This window comes from Nothoprocta perdicaria, unplaced genomic scaffold (assembly GCF_003342845.1).
Source record: "Nothoprocta perdicaria isolate Ctin4 unplaced genomic scaffold, notPer1 scaffold_165, whole genome shotgun sequence".
Classification (NCBI taxonomy): Eukaryota; Metazoa; Chordata; class Aves; order Tinamiformes; family Tinamidae; genus Nothoprocta; species Nothoprocta perdicaria.
In genome coordinates, this window is record NW_020454816.1 from 901,097 (window position 1) to 922,713 (window position 21,617).

The following is a 21,617-nucleotide window of genomic DNA, read 5'->3' on the forward strand; positions in this document are numbered from 1 at the left end:
CACCTATTGAAACCTTTTACTTTGATATTAACTTTACTCTATAAATTTTAAATTACCCTTTTTAAGGGAACCTGCTTTAAACACATTCATTTTCTTTAAGTAAGGGAATATGGAACTATTTTTTCTASATTTACATGAAATTTGGTATTTTAATGGTTTGGAAGCGATCGGAGCGCCTTTCCCAAAAACAGGGCAAGTTAATTCCATCTTGTCCCGTGCTTTAACGGGCAGATTCTCCCTGTAACTCTGAGTCACTTCCCATCTCCTTCGCATCACTAAAGCCCCAAGGTCACCCGACACTGAAGGAGCAGCTGCGGTTTGTTTTACCCAACCATTTTGTCTACAGCTCAGGGAGAGCCAGCTCCCTAACTTCGGGTTATGGCCACTAGAGGTCTTTTACTTTCCTATGGTAGCTGCTGCTCAGTTTGCACTGCTTCTTTTATTTATTCATTCCTACGTGAGCAGATCCAGTTCACTTCTTGCACGTAAACAGGGAAAATTACAACATCAAGGACTTATTACTCCTTCTTTTGGAATAACGTTATTGCTGGGGAGAAGCTTGCCTACTTTGCATCACTGAGAAGAAATATTTTCTGCAGGTAAACTCAGAGCTTTCAGGTAAGATACTGTGTGCTCTCGGGGACTGATGCTCTTCTAAAAGCAATGCTGATTTTCCTGCTAAAATAGTTTACTTTTACAGGTATGGCTCAGAGAAGTCTTTTTAGTGATTTTTAATCCACAGCTGTCTGCAATAATGAACTGTAAAGGATTTAGTAGTGAAATTGTGATGGTTTTTGCTCCGATGCCTTGATTTTAAATTAAAAAAAAAAATTACTGACAGAAGTTAGAGAATATTGTACAGGGAAATAACAGCCTGCATTTTCAGGAGTTAAACACATGCTGCTGGTTGTCTCCTTACACTCATTTTAAACACTCACTTCTTGAAATCAGTAGGATTTCTTTGCAAGCCATGAATAGATGTACTGTATTGCTTAAAGGCACAGAGACTTTAAGAASGTTCATTTATTTGTTGAAACCAACTTAGAAAATGTGCCTAGCTAGATCTCTTATCAGGATACAGCATGAATGCCTGTTCAGAGTAACTGTGTATGGTCATTTTAAAATTAACATACAGCACGTTTGGACCACTGAAGACATAAATAGAGAACATATTTTGTTAGCCAGTGCCTCACACCAAACCTGTCACACTGACATCACTCTGACTGATGCATATAAAAAAAGACCGACAGCAAAGCTGCTTTGCTGCAAAAACTTCCTCCACCATTTGCATGCAACTGTAAGGCATGAAAATACTCCAATTCCGTGGGAGAAAACTGTTTTCTCACGAGCAATCTGCACTGGTAGAAACGCAGGGCTAGCTCCTCTCCAAGCTAGGAGCCTGTCCCCRTCCCAGTGCCCAAGGGGAGAGGCGCTTCCCAGGACCGGGCTCGCTCAGCAGCGCGACCCTCACCGTGGTGCTGGGGCAGGACGGGACCTCCCGCGAAGCCCCAGGCTGCCCCAGAGCCTCTGCTACAACGTGAGAGAGCCCCCAGGGCTCGGGAGCGAAGCAAGTTGTGCCCCGGAGCCCGCGCTGAGGCTCGCACAGCGCGAGGGGGACAGCAGGGATGCAGAACCAAGCACCGCCTACGCGCACAGCAGGCGGCTGCTCGGGTCTCTAAACTTTTTGTTGGGGTTGCTTTTAAAATCGAACACTGCATGTAATCGTTGGATATTAAAAGAGGATGCAGCACAGGAGATGAAATTGTTCAAGYAAAACCCTGCAACGTCATTTCTGCTGTGCTGAGCCTCGTTAGGATTTATCTGATGCATCACAGCAGAGATGCTTGATTGGAAGTAGGTCAAATGTACAAAAACCAAAGTTATCCAAGTAAACACTTGACTAACAAGGGAATACTAACAGAAACATTAGCAGAAAAAGCTCTCCTTGGAAATACTGCCCTGTTGTGAACAGAAGCTGTAATAGGCACATATTTTCAAATTTATAACATTCAGTTGCATTTGAATTTAAAAGACTTCATGAATAGGAAACAGTGCTGAATTCAGAATTAACCAAGTGGCTGACAGCCTTCCAAAGACTATGTGAAGAAATAAGGAAATAGATGCTATAAACACTGTACTTTTGTCACTAGGAAGAATACAGTGTAAACAGCGAATGAGACACAGAGGAGATCTGTTCTTTAGCAGCTAAACTACCCATGAGCTAAGAAAACAAACAAACAAAAAAAGCATGATTAATATCAAAGTTCAGTGAAGAACAACACTGTCTGGCTTTAGCAGTCACCTTGCAAACTATGGACTAAAAACCCCAACTGTTTTGGTTGTGGACATCAAGAGSGATCACAGGTGCATTCCGGGAAACAAATGGGGCAGAGGCCAAGGCAGAAAGAGCCTGCAGCAAAAGAGCCCCCCTACACTGCTATTCAAGTGCATATGAGCTATAGATGCAACTCTTACAGCAAAAGAAACATCTTAAAAATATTAGAGTCATATGAGTAAGATGACAAACTTCAGCACCTAGCAACTAAATCCCAGCACACTTTATAATAGCAGAGGGTGACAGGTTGCCGTAGTAACTTCAAATAATGTTCCAGCACCACGAGAATAAATAAAGCAAATGCACTGCAAGAAGAAACCACAACGGAAACAATGCAGAAACAAGCTACTAATTCAGCAACAGATTTGAATGGCTACTGGGGATAGTTTTCAGGGAGGTGTATTTAGGAATAAGCAAGGAGGGTATATATATCATGGAGTCAGTTAAGTAATATTTACTGTCCTTAACATGCATATTTTCCAACAGAAGGCCACTCTCCACACATGTAATAACCACATGCACATCATCAAAAGCAATCAAATAAAGTGCAACATGAATAATTCAAAGGTTTTGGAATGCCAAACACACGGTAGTTATATTTATATTGCTTTTTTTATACTGTAAGTTTCCTCTTTTTAACTTAAGTTATAATTACTCCTTATACTTCAGCTCTCAGCTAAGGCAGGTTAAGCGGCCTCCCTGACATAGCACCGTCCTCACAAGCCTCAATCCTCACTGTCACCTATGCACAATTCTCTGCATTGGTCAAACAAGCTCATCCAAAAATTGGCCTTTTTCATAGTTTACTAAGCAAATCTACTACATACACCAGATCTAATTCTGAACTCTCTTTTAGGTTAACCAAGAAGTTTAAAACTCCATGCATGMTAATGACTGTAATAATAAAAAAAATGTATTTAGTATGGATGATAATTTCTGCATGCCAAATTGTTCTTTTTCTTCATAAAAAAAAAGTTCAAAGTCTTTCCGGAAGAAGAAAGTTCCGGAAGACCTGACAAATTTTGCTGTTAGACTAACTCAAGAAAACCCTGAATATAACTGTGTCAATCACGGGCTAGAAATTAGCATTATTTATTCTGTATCAAATGCACATAATGTAGATGATCTGCTAATACACACACCTCAGAATCATCTCACCTGCTCAATATCATGAACTTCAGAGCAACATGAAAATCACCATAAATGCAAAGTACAGAAGATGCTCACGGATGCCAGGAACACCAACAATGGTTCAAAGTTTATTTACAAGGATAGTGAATGTCCCAGTTCCTCAGGAAACTGCATTAAACCTGGGGAACTCCGCACACACTACAGGCAGCCCAAACATCCTCACCGCGTGACACACACTGAAAACAAGCACGTGGAAAACACAAGAGGAGCTGAACCTGAAGTGCTCAACTGCTGTGTAGTTGTAATTCTTCCCCAGAAACACGGTCCTTCACCAATGCATGTGCTTTYCTAGACTGTGCTGTGTTAGTTGTAAAGAGATCAAAAATATTAGTATTAGAACAGGCTGGTACATAAGGATCTGAAGTATTCACTGGCTGCATAGAGTGCATGGGGAATGGGAAATAGCACCTCATCCAAGCAGACTGGTAGTTTACCAATCCCACTAATAATTATTTCATAATAACCTACATACAACCACTCTTCCAGTAGGCTTAAGTTTTTAATTTTCCATTTATATTTGTTATAGTTCATTGGACCTGTCATCCTATCTTTTATAGATGACTGAACAGAAGTTTAGGTATCCTATTGAAACATCTTACTGACGGCTTGGAATTTCTGACCATAACCTTGCAAGACTGGCTTAGCTTGTCCTTTTCTTTACTCGCACATCTTTTGGCCAAAAGGACACAAAACTATATAAATGGATAGAAAAATATAGGACAATTTTTCTAACTGAGTGAAACAGTAATAGCAACTGTTCTATAAGACTTAAAGATACGTTATAAGGTAAACAATCAAGGCAATTTCAAAATTATTCCCTTTAAGGCTTTTTCAGACAAGTCATTTCCTCCTAGTTAGTTAAAAGCAGCAAGACAAAGGCATAAGATATGACCTACAATTGGCATTATGTTTTTATAACATAGCCTTTACCATCTAATCTTTTACCTCATGTTGAGCAATACCCCACAGGGAAGATTTGCACTTTCTACTTGTTAGCTGCTACTGTTGCTGGGGTTTTGGYTGGGTTTCAGACCACAAACACACAGCAGAGTTTCCACAGTCCCTGGCTGGGTTGAAGGTTCAACTGCCAGTCTGTGCTCCAACACAGCTGTGCAACTCAGCGCCGTTCCCAACATATGAGCACTGCCATTACCTGCTCGCTGTGCATATAACAAATCACATACAACTTGATTTAGTGGCAAGGAAGAAATTTGCAATGGACAGACACTGCTTGCATGCTGAACCCTTGCTTGTGCAGAGCACAGAAGTGTCAGAAATCAAAATGATTCCTATCCCAGTACACAAGATGTTTACYGAAAACCCCGAATTTCCTTATGCAACCAGGCAGCTTATTTCCTTATTTGCTTATTCTAAGTGCTATTCTATTTCCCCGTCGTCACCAAACCAGAGGCTCAGGCCATGGGATAACATAGGCCTTGCCTTTTTAACTCTCCCACCATGCTCACTGCCGAGTTAAAGATGATACAAGTTAGTATTCCACAAAAACAGCGCGCGCACACACACACACACACACACACACACACACACACACACACACACAATATACCCCATTGAAAGGTGAGATTATCCCTAATTTGTTTCCATCAGAACTAAGTTATTTACTGTAGCAAAACTTGGTCAGTCTCTTGCTGGAAGGAGGTCTGAGAAATGATGAAATGTGGAAGGAGGCGGCGCTGTGGTAAGGCTGGGCTGGAGCAAGCACTGAACTGCTCGCTCTGCATTAACGGGGGATATAACCAAATCCACAGGACTCCCAAGAAAACTCAGCAGCTGCACTCGCATCTGGGAGAAATGACTTCAACTGAACAGTTTATTCCTGTGCAGATAAAACAGAGGGGGGAAATGTTCATTACACCAAGTGAGGTATCTGCTTTTATTTCTGTGTAAATTATGTATTTCTAATTCATACATACTGTGAAGACAAATAGCTTGGCAGCTGGTGCTCTTATTTTAAAACTAAACAGAGCCACCCCGAATTCAGAAGCCTTAAACTGATTTTGTTCTTTTTCAGCTGCACTTACTGAAGACAAGGGAAAAACAGGAAAATCAAATTAAAAACCAGACTACATRAGTACAGATGAGACTAATATAATATATTCCTAAATGGTCAAAACAAAGTTTTCCCATAAAAGTTCCACTTAAAACTGACAAAAGGCATACAGCTTCAGAAGCTTACTTGAAAATTAATCTTAGGAAGAAAGTCTGGCYGTCCCAACTTTTTTTCCAGTAACTTGTATCCATTACACTGACATATCCATCAACTGCATATTTACTGGATTAACTACTAGCAATCTCCAGGTATCCACTAAGATATTCCATGGTAGCTTACKCATGTTTCGAAACATTATTTGCTGTTATTTAAGCAACAGCATAGCTACACTTGAGCTCTCAAAACAAAAATTTTTCACCACAAGGCYAGGAAAATCTCCTCTGAAGCCCAAGATTTCCATGGAGAAGCTTCTGACATCTGCACCACCGTGCATTCTTGGYGCAGAACTCAAGTCAGTTTTGACACAGCACATACAATCAGCTTGTGAAACATTTGCAAATATCAAGATGCAGCCATGTCTTACATTGAATTAAAATCAGGATTACCTTAAAGCCTCTGCCATTGGGCAGTAATTTTGGATTAATTAACAAATGACCTGGGTGRACAATCCCATTGTTTTAGGCAGCTTCTGCAGTTTTAGCAAATAGTACCTTTTAACCTAGGACGTTTTTTAGGTAGTTACCATGACAAAGAGGGTTCTCTTGTCATCATTTGGTAACAGAAACCATAGGCATAGTCAACGAAAAGAAAAACAAACAAAACACATTTTTAACCATAAATAGATAAAAATGTAAAAACAAACAAACAAAAAACAGAATAACTGGCTATTTTGCAAGCCCCTGCTAAAAAAAAATCACTCTCAGGTGTGCCTCTTCTTAGGCCATGCAAATTGTTTTGATTCTAAAGTGATAACATTACAGAAATAAAGAATCTAAAAAATGGGAAATTGCTAACAATGTTGTCCAAACGGCACTTTCCACACCAATAATTCTGCATGTGCTCCCAACCCTTGTGGGAGGAGATGACATCACATCTCCCACACTGGAGGGTTTTGGCAGAGTAAGAAATAYGCTTGTAATAACCAGGTCTCTTTGTAGGAGCCCAATGAGAGTTGAATTTATTATGTACTGATTAGAAAGCTCCATCAGGGACAAAAATAGGAGAATAAAATCTGAAAAAAATGTATTATGGAATATTTTAGCTCTTGGATTTTCTTATTTTTTTAATGAGCAAAAGATGAATCTGCCTGAAGCTTGCAATAGTTATTAGCAGAGGATTAACTGGATCATAACCAGATTGGTATAGTTAATGGTAAATATGCAACGATATCTACAGCAAACACTTTCCTGGAGAAACCCTGGAAAGCATATCCAACATATTTATTGTGCTTTAGACCTACTGGTTGATAATAAAAACCTTGTTCTTGTTCTGAACAAGAACTGTATCAGGTCAGGAAACTTCTCAACAGCTGAGACTACTTCCAAAAGGGGATGTTTCAATACGTTACCATTCTCTCTCAAACTGGGACAGAAATTTTGCCAATCAACTGGGGAGAAAAGGCACCTGGCAGAACTGCAGCAAGTAACAGCTCCTGCTCCATCCGGAGCGCGACTCTTATTTGCTCAATGGCTGCGGCTCTAAGAGCCTCTGACTGCTGTGACTGCTAAAGGAAAAAGGAATTCCTTTTCCATGAGGGCTCATGTGCATTTCCTGCACCTCTTCACCCCTAATTCCCAATAAGTATGGCAGAACAAGAAAATGCCACACAAGTAAGACAGAGGCCTTTCTTCCTATAGTGATGCCTCTTTCCTGCAACAAACTGCTGCACTCAGAGCAGACACTCCTGATACCTTTGGAGTAAATCCTTCTAACAGCAAATGATATCCTCACTCTGAAATGGGTCTCTGAAACAAACACACTACAGAAACCCTCCACAGAATAAAGGGTGAGTACAGTACCATATTACAACAGATGCTCCCAAACACAAACTCATTTTCAAACTTTTTCCAGTATTTTATCAAACGTGCATATCAAGAAGTATTTCATAGTGCTATGTTATCTGGTCACATTGGCTCTTTTAGAGGCCACTTGGCACGCCAAAGAAAAGCTCCTTTTCTTGCAATGCTTCAGTGACAAACTATTCAGAGCTATTTGTGGAAGGGCTTGATAGCTCCTTGCTCCCGACCTGTGATTTTACAGGAGAAGGCTGCCTTACTGACGAAGTAATTATCACCTTATCAACCAAGCCAACAGTAAAATGACGCTGTTAGGTGACATGTGTTGGTACAGCTGAAGAAATTGCATTCCCAGCAAAAAAAAAAAAATTAGAAGCACATTTCTCCATAAGCGGTGTTGATCCTTGAGCCAGAATAGCCAAAAATGGCACAAAAGAAATACGCAATTTGTTACATCATGGATATTTTGTCTGTGTACACTCTAAAAGAGTCTCACAAGACGCYTGCATGTTTATTGCAGCAATTAATAACAAAGTGGGAGATCAGTATGCATCTAACAGYAGACCAAAAAAATTATTGCAGCTACTAAAACCTATGCCACTATTAATTGTTTATATATTAATGCTATTAGATTTAATTGCTGTTTCGAACCATACTACTAAAACTATGCCTAAAAGCTTACCAACTCGTACTATATAGAATCAAATCATGATTATTGCACCATTCTTTTGAGAATACACAAAGGGAATTGCTAATGAAGCGAGTAATTTTTGTCATTTGACATTACTAATGTACATGCTATACASTGAACTCGATAGAATCATGAAGGACAGAAGATGCATTTAATAGTGCTTCACTCTGATATACTCCTAAGAATTTGAAAGGTATTTTAAAAGAACTATCCTCAAGGATACCATTACCGAAGACTGTATAAATATTCTTCTTTTTGTTTAAGTTAGCATAAAGCCATTGACCTGAATGGGCTTCCCATTACATTAGGCTTCCCAGTGCCTRCATCTTCTGATCTACTGTGTTACTTGAACTTAAGGAAGGCAGCTGACCCTCTCAGAATTATGACTGCAAGCTGAAAATAACAGGAAATGAATTCGGAAAGCTGGCAATCTTGTACTGAACTTCAAAGGGGGACTGGAATCAAATTGCTCATTTAGAACATYATCCATTTTAGAAATGCATGTGATAGGCAGTAAATTATCTGCTTGTGAGTTGATGAGTTCTGGAAACTCATGAAACTCCCTCAGAAATACCTGCACATGCCACTCCACACAGCTCAGTAACTTCTAGCTGTTTTATTTCATAGCAAGATGATGATGTAGCACATTGAATTGCCAACAAGTCAGCTGAATCAGAAAAATAGTTTCACACGACTTAGAGCATTTCTTCTCCTCATTTATATGATTTTAGCATTTAAATCAAAGTTGTAAGAAGATTGGAAATGAGCAATGTAAAACAAAACTGTTAGGACTTCCTTTGTTTGCAATGAAAATAATAGAAAAAATGATAATTTTCTATCATCTTACATGTTCCTTTAATAAAATCCGTGGAAGGAAAAAAAAAAGATGAAAAGTATTAAATGATTGGTATGAGTGTGCCCTGCTGACTGCAGTGCAGTTAAATATTGGCACACATATTCCCTGAATATTTTGAATTGTGGAAAAGAAAACAACTTCTGCAAAACAGGAGGTTGCTTAGACATCTGACTGCACAGAACTGTGAAGGTAAATTATAATCTTTAGCAGTTTGAAGCTTTAAAGGTATCATCAACCAGGAAATAAGAAACTACCATAATATACTGCTATTTAGGCCAGCAAAACTATTCTAGATATAGACTAGGGAAGTTTTTTTTATGAGAGCTCATTTCTCATTACTTGAAAATTTTTTTAAACATAGTTCCTGGCCATTAATTACAACTACTATAAATTACAAAAATACAAGAAAAGGGTATTTACAACTGAAAACGAAACAGAATTATATATACAAATGTTGACACCTAATAAATAAGCCAACAGGAGAAGGAGCAAATAAGAGAGCATTTGGAGATCTCCCTTTCTCCTTCCAGATGATCATAAAAACCCAAACCCAAGTGCTGCATTTAGAAGGTGTCTGGGCATTAGTTTGAACTAGGCAGGCTGTACAGCTCAAGTCCCAGATGCACTGGAAAAACTGAGCAACACTGCAGGAAAACAAAATAAAAACCACCAAGTTTGTTGAGGAACCAGAAGGAGAATTCCCCTTCTATTTAATACAATATTACTTTGAATTTCACTGCACCAGGCAAAGAGGTGTCTCTGTGGTTGCAAGGATGACTGGTCTGTAGAAAACTAAAGGAAAAAGGTAGAGCAGAGCAGGCTGGTAGAACAGCTCAGACTGGCTGAAGTCAGCAGCTGCAAAGGAAAACTCTGTTGCTGGCCCTCCCAGTTGTTGCTACAACCTTCTCGAGCCTCCTCAGGGCACAGCAGCTTTCCAGGACTGGCTACATTAGCCTGTAAGAACAAAGACTCACAACATATGAGGAAATAACAACGTACAAACCTATTTGGTATAATGGACACATGYACAACGTATGCAAAGAAGCCTTCATAATCTAGTAATAGCTAAGAGGAAGCCTAATTATTGAACCAGACACACTTATCTGAACTCTACAGTCTCTTGGAAGCTGGCCATGAAATGAATAATTCTACACAAAAAACATCTCCATCAGGATACGAACTTAAGAACAGGAGTGGATGCATGAATACATAATTCCCTCTGAACTGTTTTATTTTGGAGATTCAAAGTTGTACATAGGCCTCTTGAATGCCAGTTGGCCTTTTTGGCCTTTCCTGATTTACAATTGCTTTTTTGGGCTAAAAGTTGGGAGAATGAAGTATTAGTGTTGACAGATTGGCCACAGTAATATCTGTGAGTTCCAGCATAGATTATGTTTTAGAAAGTCTTTAAATTTAGTAACACAAAGAACAAGGGAAAGGAGAATGAAATGCTTATTTAGGCACCTTTGCTAACACAGCTTAAGTCTAACTGGTTTCTAGGTTGCCTGCACTGCCCTACCTCGTGTCAAAGCAGTTAGAATTGCTTGTTCTTTGCACTTYATCTGGAAAAATACCTAAAAAACTGCACGCTGACTTATGTCCAAAGCACTACAAAAACATGCTCTGCACCACATGTTCCATCTACCCCGACAGGACTCATGAACACATTCCAAATTTCCAGAGAACTGCATCGCTGCTAGTCGAGCTATATCCGAAGCTGGTCCCAAAGGACCCTTTAATAACAAAATTATGATTTAGAAGACAAAGCAATGCAATTTTGAGGAAAAAACCCCACTCTGGAGTCACTAAGGCAACATATAGTGCTGATATTAAGCAACGAAGAAAGGAAACKGCTTCCAGCAGATGACGGATGTGACAATAAGCAGTCATCCCAAGGGGACCCATCCTTGGGACATGCAGGGAACGAGAAGGAAGCTGCTCCTCCTTCCCAGGGCCCAAAGCAGGGCAGGCCACGCTGTGCAGGTCACTCCAAGATCTGGCCTGCAGCTCCCTGCTCAGCATCACAGGCGATGTGACTGCCATGTAAAGCCCCTACCACATGCCTTGTGGCCCTAAGTACCAAAAAGCACAGRCAAAATTACCATAAGATATATATATTTATATCATTAAACAGCTTACACATACTTTATAAGCAATAAAAGCACAGGAGATGCAGGATTTCTGCCAATTCATAGATTTAAAAAAAAATTGTTAATGCAGCATATATACTATCTTCCTGTATCTGCTAGGTTTTTATTTGTGGAAATCTGATCTCCAACTACTATCTGTTGAGGATATTCATGTCCAAGCAATTTTTTGAGTCGGCTTATTCCAACTTCCACAAAACTCCAGGACAGCCCCAAAGCACCAGCTTGCTTAAACTGACTGAGAAAAAAACCCAACACTCCAGCAGACAACTGCCACAAAGCTCAGGACAAGAGAGATTTATTACGCAGATGGTTATCAGCGATTAACTTCCTATGCTCATCTATTAATATGTTCGTTAAAAATAAAATGTGAGTTCATGCAAGTTATAAAATCAGTTACAAGCTGCCTGCCCAGAGAAATGGCCTGTTGCCAAATACCTTTAGCAAGGTTCAGAGCCCTCGGCGTGTGCACAGATTTTCATCTTTCCTGTAAGGAGCACTCCAGTCAGTGAGGAAAGGGTAACCTTCTCACCGCAGAAACACAAGGTGAGGCCTTCCCTTGCTCAAGGGTGAAAGGCYTATCTAGGTTTTTGTGTTTTTATTTTTTTTACCGGATAACTGCAGATCTCTGTTTTGGAGGCATGCAAGGACAGATTAGACAGTTCTTTTATTTTTTTTTCTTTTGCTAAAAAATGCACATGCTACAATCTCACCGTGCTTCAACTTCTTAAGATTAAGAAGTTGCCAAGAACTTGCTTTATACTCAGTTCCTAAACATAAAGGATRTCCCACGCTAAAGATCCAAATAACTAAGCCCTGGTCCCCACCTCGAGGTCTCTGACATCTGGCAAGAACTTCTGGAAATTGTAGGGTCTCATTTTCCTTACATGACTATCTAAAAGCTGTTATCAACAACATTAAGAAGCAATTAATTCATGCCATAGACAGATCATCTCTAAATTTATCCTTCCAGGTTTGCAACATAGTAAATCTCAGCACACAAGCCAACATTGTTCAAGCCCAAGGTAATTTTAGAAAAAAAAAAAAGAGAGATAATATTGAAATAAAATAGGGAAAAGAAATCATCCACTTGATGTAGGACTAGATTTGACTTTCTACTTCTTTGAGAAACAGTTTTTAGCCTCATAGCACTGTAAAAGTGCCATACATGTAGGATCGATACCTCTGACCAAAGAACGAGCTGCAGAGAAACTTACAGGCTCCTGGCCTAAGGCTCCTGATTTTGGAAGCACTGGAAAGCTTAGAGAGAACTTATAAGACTATCGTACTTTTTATACTGCCAATAATTTACTGAAATTTTTTTTGCAAACCCTGTCCTAGCAAGCAACACTTTTAAAATGTAACTTCCCTCTGGCTTTAGAAAAGGGAGTCAGGTAAAATGATGCAACATTTTTAAAGGTATTTGGTTCGGCATAATAACCTAGACACCTCACAAACACTCCATCATAGAGCATTAAAATATACAGGAGAGAAAAGTGCTGTGAAATGAYAGATTCAAATCAAAAAATTACAAATAAATGGACATACCAGATGGCAAACATGACTGAGGGAAAACTGTTTTCAAAATGCTTGTGAAAGAAACTACACCCTTTCCTGAATACTGTGACAGGATCATGGCACGGACCAGAAAGAAGCCCAGTCAAATGACCTGTCCCAGACCTTCTCCCACTATTAACACAACCAAGGCTTTTGGGGTATTAAATCCTTGGTCAGGATACCTAGTGCAGAGTTTTTAACAGTCCTTTTCACTGAGGAGCTTAGCATCATGAGGTTGGTGCATCTCGAGGTTAGATGCCTTATGGCAGGAGCTGCCAAGCAGCAGTGGTTTCTCCAGCACGCTTCTCTTTACTCCTTCTGAAAACAGATAGTTCTGGCAGCCTGGGGAAAGCGTGAAACCATCGATACAACCAGCCCAGCTGAGACCTCACTAACGATTATTTCTTCCCTATATTCTGCACAAAACAAAAGAGGAGACCTGCTGACACAGACTGTCCTAAGAGATGCAACTCCAGAATGGTGCAGCTTGAAAAACGTCTCTGTGAGGTGGAGAAGTAGCCACAATCACAACCCACATCATGATTTGTCCCAGAGGAGGCCCTGCTCATTATGTCTTTGTTTAGATTCCTTCTCCATCTGCAGAAGTTTTTCCTCATCAAAAATAGGCAGCTTAAGGGAAATGCCATTCTCTGCACATATCCTGCCAAAGCCTATAAGCATAATTCCAGCCTCTCCAGAGGTTCCTGTCAGCCATTTTCATGTAATCCAGTCTCTAAACTGCCATAATTCAATTCCCTCACACTGAAAATGATTTCAGAGGCAAGAGTTGGAAAGATTCAGCAGGGTATATTCAGAACTGTACACAAAATACATCTCATGGGGACAACATACACTGCCACATGCATATTTTATGTCATGCACTGGCCTGAAGGAAGAGGTAAAAAAACCCCTCAAGATGCACATTTTAAATTCCAGTCCTGTTACCATGATGAGCACTGGCACAATCTTTGCACATAGGTTTCAGTAATTCAGCAGGAAACCCACAAGCAATAGGGAACYGTATTTCAGCAAGAGCCAGGCCTGATCCCTGCTCACTGTCTCCCGTAGTGTTCACCTTTGTGATATAAGCAAAAGTTACACTCAGCTTACATATTGAMACACACTGAACAAGCAAACAGGATGGACAAGTAGAGTACAAGCTGTAATATGGATTATTATGAAGATTAATATTCCTGAAATCSAAGGGACTTAAAACACACTTCTGATGTCTTTTTCCTCAACTGAACCAAGATTTTGGCTTATCAAGGCCCAAAATCTAGAAATATGATGTAGAATAAGGACTGGCAGAAAAACAGTCCCAGAAACCAAGAGATAATAGKGAAGGAAATTCTGTAAGTTCTTTTAGGAGTCTTTTCAACAAAGACACAAAGAGGAAAGGTGGAGGGGAACGGAGGCCAACCTGCCACCAGCAGTATTAGTGTTYAGAATCTTCTGACATCTAGACATCTAAGCAAATAGAAACTATTTTTTATACAACACTTACTAAGGCATTTAAATCTCATACAAGTTGTATATTCGGTGTTAAGTGCTTCATGAAAATATTCTGCATCTCCACAAGCCCATGACATTCCCTTCCTAGCAGGGTGACCGGGAAGACAGGATGAAAATTAAGATGTCCGATCCCTATTGCCCTGCGTTCCTTCAATCCTGGACACACGTGGTGCCAGGATGGGCACTGCAAACAGCAGGACATGAAAAGTCTCAGGATTTCCAAGAGACTGAATCAGGTGCTAAAATACCTAAAATGAGACTTATGTCGCTACAAAATAGTAAACCATTCAAAACTAGAGAAAAAATGCTCATAAATAACTGACCATCTTGGCCAACTTCCAAATTACTTCACAGTCTGAGGTTTTGAAGAGTGTGACTTGTGGAGAACACTATGAGACTCTTGTATAATGCAAAATTCACTGATTCTTCTATTCCACACTCTGAAAATTCCCTAATAACTTGAGGCTACGATGAAACAGTCTGCTAAAATACAAAGGCTACCTTAAATTCAAGGTGAAACTATTAATATTCATTCTGCAGCCCATCAAGCTGTAAAAAATGCCTTACCAGCCTTACAGAACTTAAATCTTTGCAGAAAATAGGAGCGTGAACTCTACTGGGGTTTCTTACATTATAAAAGTTTAAGTTGTTCATTAAAACCCATCCCAGAATGACTTACCAAGGCTGTCATTTCTTAAGCTTCTATTAAGAAAACACTGGACAAAGAAAGAACTGATCAATTAATTCTTTTGCCTCGTTTTAGGCAGATTAAATATATTGACAGTGCTACATAACCATTAAATTATTAAAATACTTCATAGTTTTAGGTATTAAATATCACTGTCAGTTTGCATACAGTATTTTCAGCCAAGCTGTAAAAGCTTGACCTAATCTCAAAAGAAAGAAACATAGCTATCTATGCTGCATTCTCATTTTTGCCAACAAGCACATTTTAAAACTTGTGTTGCGCTGAAAAATGAAAGACCCTAAGTAAACACGTTTCGTTTTGCCAGGGGAAAAAAATCAACTTGCAACTACTGCTTACACTTACTATTAAGAGGAGGGTGAGAAATACAGTTCAGCTTGAGAGGTGTTATGACAACGGGGCAGGAAAAGGGGACACAGGAGAATTTTTAGCATTATCCCCACTCACAGTGTTTTAAAACAGTATCTCCAGTTCTGTCTAGTTGTTTGTGTGCACTTTGCTTCAGCTTGGAGGGATTTCAGAAGCATTATCCAGCTTATCCTCAACACCTCTCATGCTTTTGTGGGAATAAAAAGAAGTTTTATAGAAAACATTTGAGACCTGGCTAACCTAACCACATAGGCAACGTGTTCAGGGTTAGACACTGAACACGAAGCTGACGGGCAGGGAAACCAAGGAGCTCTGCCCATGCACTCCTTGTCCTTAACCCATTCAGATACCAATTTACTTTTTTAAAGGCTGGGGGAAGCATATCAATGGATTGCTCCTCCAGAACACATAACTCTGATCAGGTCAATGACAGTCTCACATTTCAAAATTTTCACCGACGAAACACAGCACTCGCACGTTTAGATTTTTGTTTGGTTTTGGGGTCAGCTTTGCTCAGACTAAAAAACCTCCTCACCTGTATCCTCTTTTATTTCTGAAAACTCAAGGAAGCAAGAAAGTTTACAAGTTACTGTTTACACCAGCAAGCACAGAGCTCAGAATTGGCCACATGTAGCCACTGTCCCAGCCAATGCTCTGTGAACACACGACGGATCTGTCAAGGTGGCAGCACCAGCAGAAAATGCAGYCAAGTGGCACAACCACATATAAATTGGTTACAAAGTGGGCATTACTTCCCRTTTTAGGRAGCAGCTTATTATAAAATACAAATGACAAAGTAAATCTTCAAACAAAATCTTCATATCTTCAAAATAAAAGTTTCAATACAGTTGCATATCACTGAAAATCTATACTAGACAGCATAAAATAAAATATTTTATGGGCCATAAAACTACTCAATCTGAATATATTATTTCAGAGTTACTATAGCTTTGCCAGCTATAATTATTTCTATAACACTCATGAACACAAACTCATTTGCTGGTCTGTTCTCTCTAGATAGGTCATTTAGAAGTGGCAAAAATCTAGATTGAATCAGGAAGTTTAAAGGGCTGATTTCTGCATAGACAAAGAGGTAAATTATACTARCCATGTTCATGCCAAAAGTCCTCCAAAAATATTCTATACTTAGTGATTTTCAAGAGGCTTGTATCAACTCGCTTTCCAAGAAATGAGAATACCAAGCAAAATAGTTTGCTACAGTCACCATAATGAGAAATGGTTTTTTGCTTTAAGGAAACTAGCAAAACAGAAAATTTGGGAGTTAAATGAAAACGGAATGAGTTAGAAAAGAAGCCAAAAGCTTAACCTTTTCCTCAAACTGGAGGTACATCCCAGTCAGGAAGTGCCAGAAAAACCCAACTCTCATCTGTGCCCTTCCAAGGACCCCTYTGCTCCTCCCCACCTGCTTTTTCCACTTGCTTTTCCCTTTCTCATAGTCTCCACTCATCCTTCTCAACTGCAGTCCTTTACGCACAGCTTCAGTCATCGAAACTGAAATACAAACAAACAAAACCTTGCAAGTTTGGCTCTTCAAGTAATCTTTTGTTTTTTTCCTGGCAATTCACTCCTTTTTTTTCTGGAATACATTACATTGGAGCTAGAAAAATTACACTGGAGATTCACTATCAATATTAGTAAGTATGTGTGCAATGCAGATAAGAGACACTAAAAATCACAATTGGCTTTAACTTTATAAACCAAGCATAACAGAAATAAAATTAATAGTATCTATCAGTCCACATACATTTGCTGTAATGAAACAGATGGGTATACAGAATTTGGGCCTAATTTCTTTTTATGTGACGAGGCACTATCACTCCTCCTTCCTCCAACTAATGACTTTTTCGTAAGCACTCAAAACATATAATTCCAATAAAGATAACAAGCCCCATCTCAAGTAGATCCAAGTACAACCATTCTTTTGGCTGTTCACCACTCAAAAAGGCCCTCCCATCCTACCAGTGTCCCACTCCTAACACTGAYGTCTTCCTCTATTTTGCCTCCTGGTCATTTATCCTGACATTCATTTCCATTTCTGCTTGCAAAGCTCTATGACGGTAAGATATAAACACAAGTGCCATGCCAATAAGCAGATTACGATGGAGTGTTTCTCAGTTATAAAGCATCATTCCTGTCATGAAGAGTTACAGCTGCACTGGACACTGGCAAACATTTTTGTGAAGACAATGTGAGCTGTAATATTTGGAAGTTATCYCCAATGAGCTAAATGCTTAAAACAGAAATAACTCTCGGTGGCAAAACATGCCCCTCTCCCTCATCAAAACACACACAACAAGGAAAAGCAAACAGATAACCATTACATTCTCATACCACTGAAAAGAGAAGCAAGAAWTAGGCTCCATATTAGCGTCAGCGTTTAACAGCAAACATTAACCATCAAGCACCTAACAGGTCATTTGYTTCAGCAACCAGTGAGTGAACAGACTGGAAAGAATCCTCTGTGTTAATTATGCAAAGCACCCGCTGCACCAGGCACTTCCTGAAGATTAATCAACAGCTGCCCAGGGAAGGGAGGGAGGAGGAGGAAGAGGAGRCRGAGGAAAAGATGGGATAGCCTGAAGCAAGGTCATGGAACCCTCAGAAATTAAACTCYAGTAATTTTCCCCTACCAAAGATAGTAGTATTGTTAAAACAGATAAACTTAAACCTGGCATATGGTTTGGTATAATTTAAATGAAGATATTAAAGGTTTTTTCCATGAAACAGATGATTAGCAGTTTTCATACTTCAATGTGAAATACAGCACAAAGTTCCTGTGTCAAGAAAGCAAATGGAAAGATACCTAAAACACTGTAACTGGCAACGTTGCATTGATTTGTAAATTTAGACACAGAYACTTTAGTAAAACTCATTAAAACTCATTAGTTAGGGGTTTTAGCATGTTTTGAGAATGCCTATCTATAGCATACCCTTGAGTGATTTAATAGAAATAACAGCATTAAAACTTGCATTATAGAAAACCATATCAATTGCTGATCAATACATGCCAAAGCAGCAAAATGGCACAGGATTAAACTAGTAATCTGCAGATTCAGGATCCAAGTATCTTACTGGAGTGCTTCCTGTAGCAATTTCTTAAAAATCCTTAAGGGCTTATCTGTACATAAAGTATGAACCATTAGATTTGTAAAGTTCCTATTGGAATTTAATTGGATAACAGCAACTTTGAAGTCGTCCATCTGCCTGGAGCACAGCAGCTGTGATGGGAAGCTGGGAATGCCATTGCAATATTCTGATAAATTCTCAAACAAAACCATAAAAAGCCTCCAGTAATTACTGGATGATAAGAGAATTCAGAGCTTGGCACTGAAGCTTTATTTCTATTTGGAGAAACTATTTGATTTGTTTATTGTGTCAACTTGCTTACAGAGAATAAAGAGTACAACTATTTGAGCCACCTGATACTAACACATCGTCAAAGTAGAATCTCATATTAATTGTCATCTTTGCTTCCTGTCATCTTCTGCACAATGTCTCTGTGGAAGGGAACGTTCCCAAAAGTATCAAAAATCATCTGACATTTTCATTTTCTCTTMCAACCCGATGATTGAATAATATCACATTATTACATTGTATAAATTATATTGCACTGCCTGAATGTAACATGAGGCTATATAAGTCTATTGCTTTACTCTATGACAAGATCATCCCCCATGACATYCATCACAAGAACTCTTGTAAATTAAATATGGTGAAGGCTGCTCAAAGCTTAAATAAATAAAATACCGTAAATAAAACGTATAGACAGGTAACAAAAGCAGTAAGGATAATGAAGTCACTACTGGAAGACTTATCTGAATTAATATTATGGTGAGAATTTAGTCCCAGTCTTAAGAATCACTGTAATCATCAAAGCAAAGCATATAGGATTATTTAAAACCCATATTTAAGATTTAGACTAATTCCTCTTCTTGTCAATATTCTATTCTATAATACCAGCTACTTTAAGACCTAACACGTTTTATTACAATTTACAGGAATTAGGTTTTCCTTCAAGAATACTTCGTGAACAACTTTGGAAGTTTAAGACATCAGATATGCTATGAGTCAAGCACTCATCACTGCACATTCTGAATGCTGGGCCCGACTATTCTGGAATGATTGGGGCCAAAAATTCACATTTAAGAGGAAAGTCCATTACACAGATTATATGTGTGGGAAACAACAAAATAACCCTTAGCACCATGGAAACCTGGAATGTGAAGAGTCCTGGAAAAAAGAGTTCAGGAAAGAGATATCAGTCAAAAATTCACTATAAATATAATCATACATGGTGCATTAAGATATATGTTAAGTCCCAAGAAGCCATTATGAGCACAGTAACCAAAAAGATGCCAAAATAATCTATTAAAGTAATTTTAATATGAAAACATTGAAACAGCATTACTGTTCTTAAGATATACGATCWCTAGTCACACGTGAAGCTATCTACTCACATGAGAGCAGCTCAAGACCTAATTTTCACCCCTCACTGCCTTGRTATTTTCTTACTGCAGCTTTGGTACATGGCCTGTTTATTAATAGAATTTTGTTACRTGACTCTCCCATTTCAACACGCTCAATCAGCTCCGTTGGGCACACAGGTGGATGCTGCAGGAAAGAAGCAACAATAATGGGCAGCCCTTCCATAGGCAGAACATTCCCATAAACACTCCTTGCCTGCACAGCTGCCTAGCTTGAAGTAATCATCCATGTTGCACCTGATGCCCAACTTGCAGATGATCCATCAGGGTACTCAGCACAGGAAACACATCTGTAATCTGCATAAGAAGGGACAAACTCCTTGCACTTTAAGTTTGATTGATATTATCCTTATGGAATAAATACAGAGAATTTGAAAAGTGCTCACTGCTCATTACACTTTGATCTATGAAAAAAATATTTTTGTGGCAAACTAAAATGGTAAACCCAACACTTCACACACTCATGCAGTCAAATTCAGTCTTGAATCAATCTTTTATATTGCATAGGAAAGATTTTGTAAGCACACAATATGTTCTATATATGCACTAGTCTTTAATAGAAATACCCTGAAAATTTATATTCCCTTGTTTAAGAGCTGTTCTTACATTTGAACACATATAATGGGAAACACTTAGAAGAAAACACCTCTGAATCATTTTTGAACATTAACTTGGCCCAGAAGAGAGAACTCATATTTATACACTTAAGTTTTTGCATATTTCCAATAACCATAAATAGACTAAGTAGACATTTGAAAATGTCAGACAAGATCTAAGACTTTGGGTCCAGGATCATGAGTTCAGGTTCAGGCTTGCATATAGCACTAGTTGGTACAGAGAGCACAAGAACAAAATAAATCTATTTTTCCAAAAATTTGGAATACACATTTGGTTGCTTCAAGTTACTTCATAGAAGAAAACTTTAGAAACTTCATAATTATAAAATATTTTTCAGCTTATATAGAGGCATCTAATAACTGAAGTAAGTATAGCACTAGAGATTAAGAATCTTTAGAGGCAAGGGGAGGAAAGAGCAGTTTCTGGCAATTTATTAATTTACAACTGTTGTGTTTTATTTTCAGGAAACACTATCTGCTATTCTGTCTTTTCTTATTATTTGGTTTGGTCTGCTCTTCTGACGCCAAAGTACTTACAGAACTTGCCAAAATGAAACAATCCTCAGATACTGTTGGCTTTATATCTGCATAAACTAAAATACCAACTACACATCAATAACTTCTTCCACTGAATTCAGCTGGATGCTGCATTCTTCCCTTGTCAGAAGCGGCTGCTAAAATAAAAAGATGTCAGCGGAAGAGAAAGCATCTCTAAAGACAGCATTGCACTTTGGTATTACTGGATATGTACTATCATTAAAACTATGCATCAGGAATAAAAGCACTCCCCAAAGTTACCATGCCTGCTGTTTATGCAATATGCAGATGAGCAATATGTGACTGGTCTATGATAAAAGAACTTTAACACTAATTGAGAGCTCACTATCAAATAAGAACCATTAGGAAAGCCATAGACTCCAACTTGTTTGTAAATTAGTTATTCGCAAGCCTATCAATCTGGAACAATCTTGTAACACAGAGATCATGATAATTTTGCATCATATAGAAGCACTTCTGCATTCCCCAGCTACAAGAAAACTTTCCTTATATCAGTTATTTCATTTCTTTACCTTAGTGTGCATTTAATCCATAGCTGTTTGTACTT

At 38.8% G+C, this 21,617-nt stretch overlaps 1 protein-coding gene and 1 long non-coding RNA gene across 2 annotated transcripts in view; one reads left to right on the plus strand and one right to left on the minus strand.

The window, feature by feature from the left end:
• DOCK2 (dedicator of cytokinesis 2) overlaps nucleotides 1-21,617 on the minus strand; it is a 133,341-nt gene that overhangs the window by 57,059 nt on the left and 54,665 nt on the right. The gene's annotated exons all lie outside the window — the stretch shown is intronic.
• On the plus strand, nucleotides 447-21,506 carry LOC112944282. The gene is made up of 2 exons (XR_003248742.1): nucleotides 447-618; nucleotides 20,978-21,506. It is a non-coding gene; the product is annotated as an uncharacterized LOC112944282 (long non-coding RNA).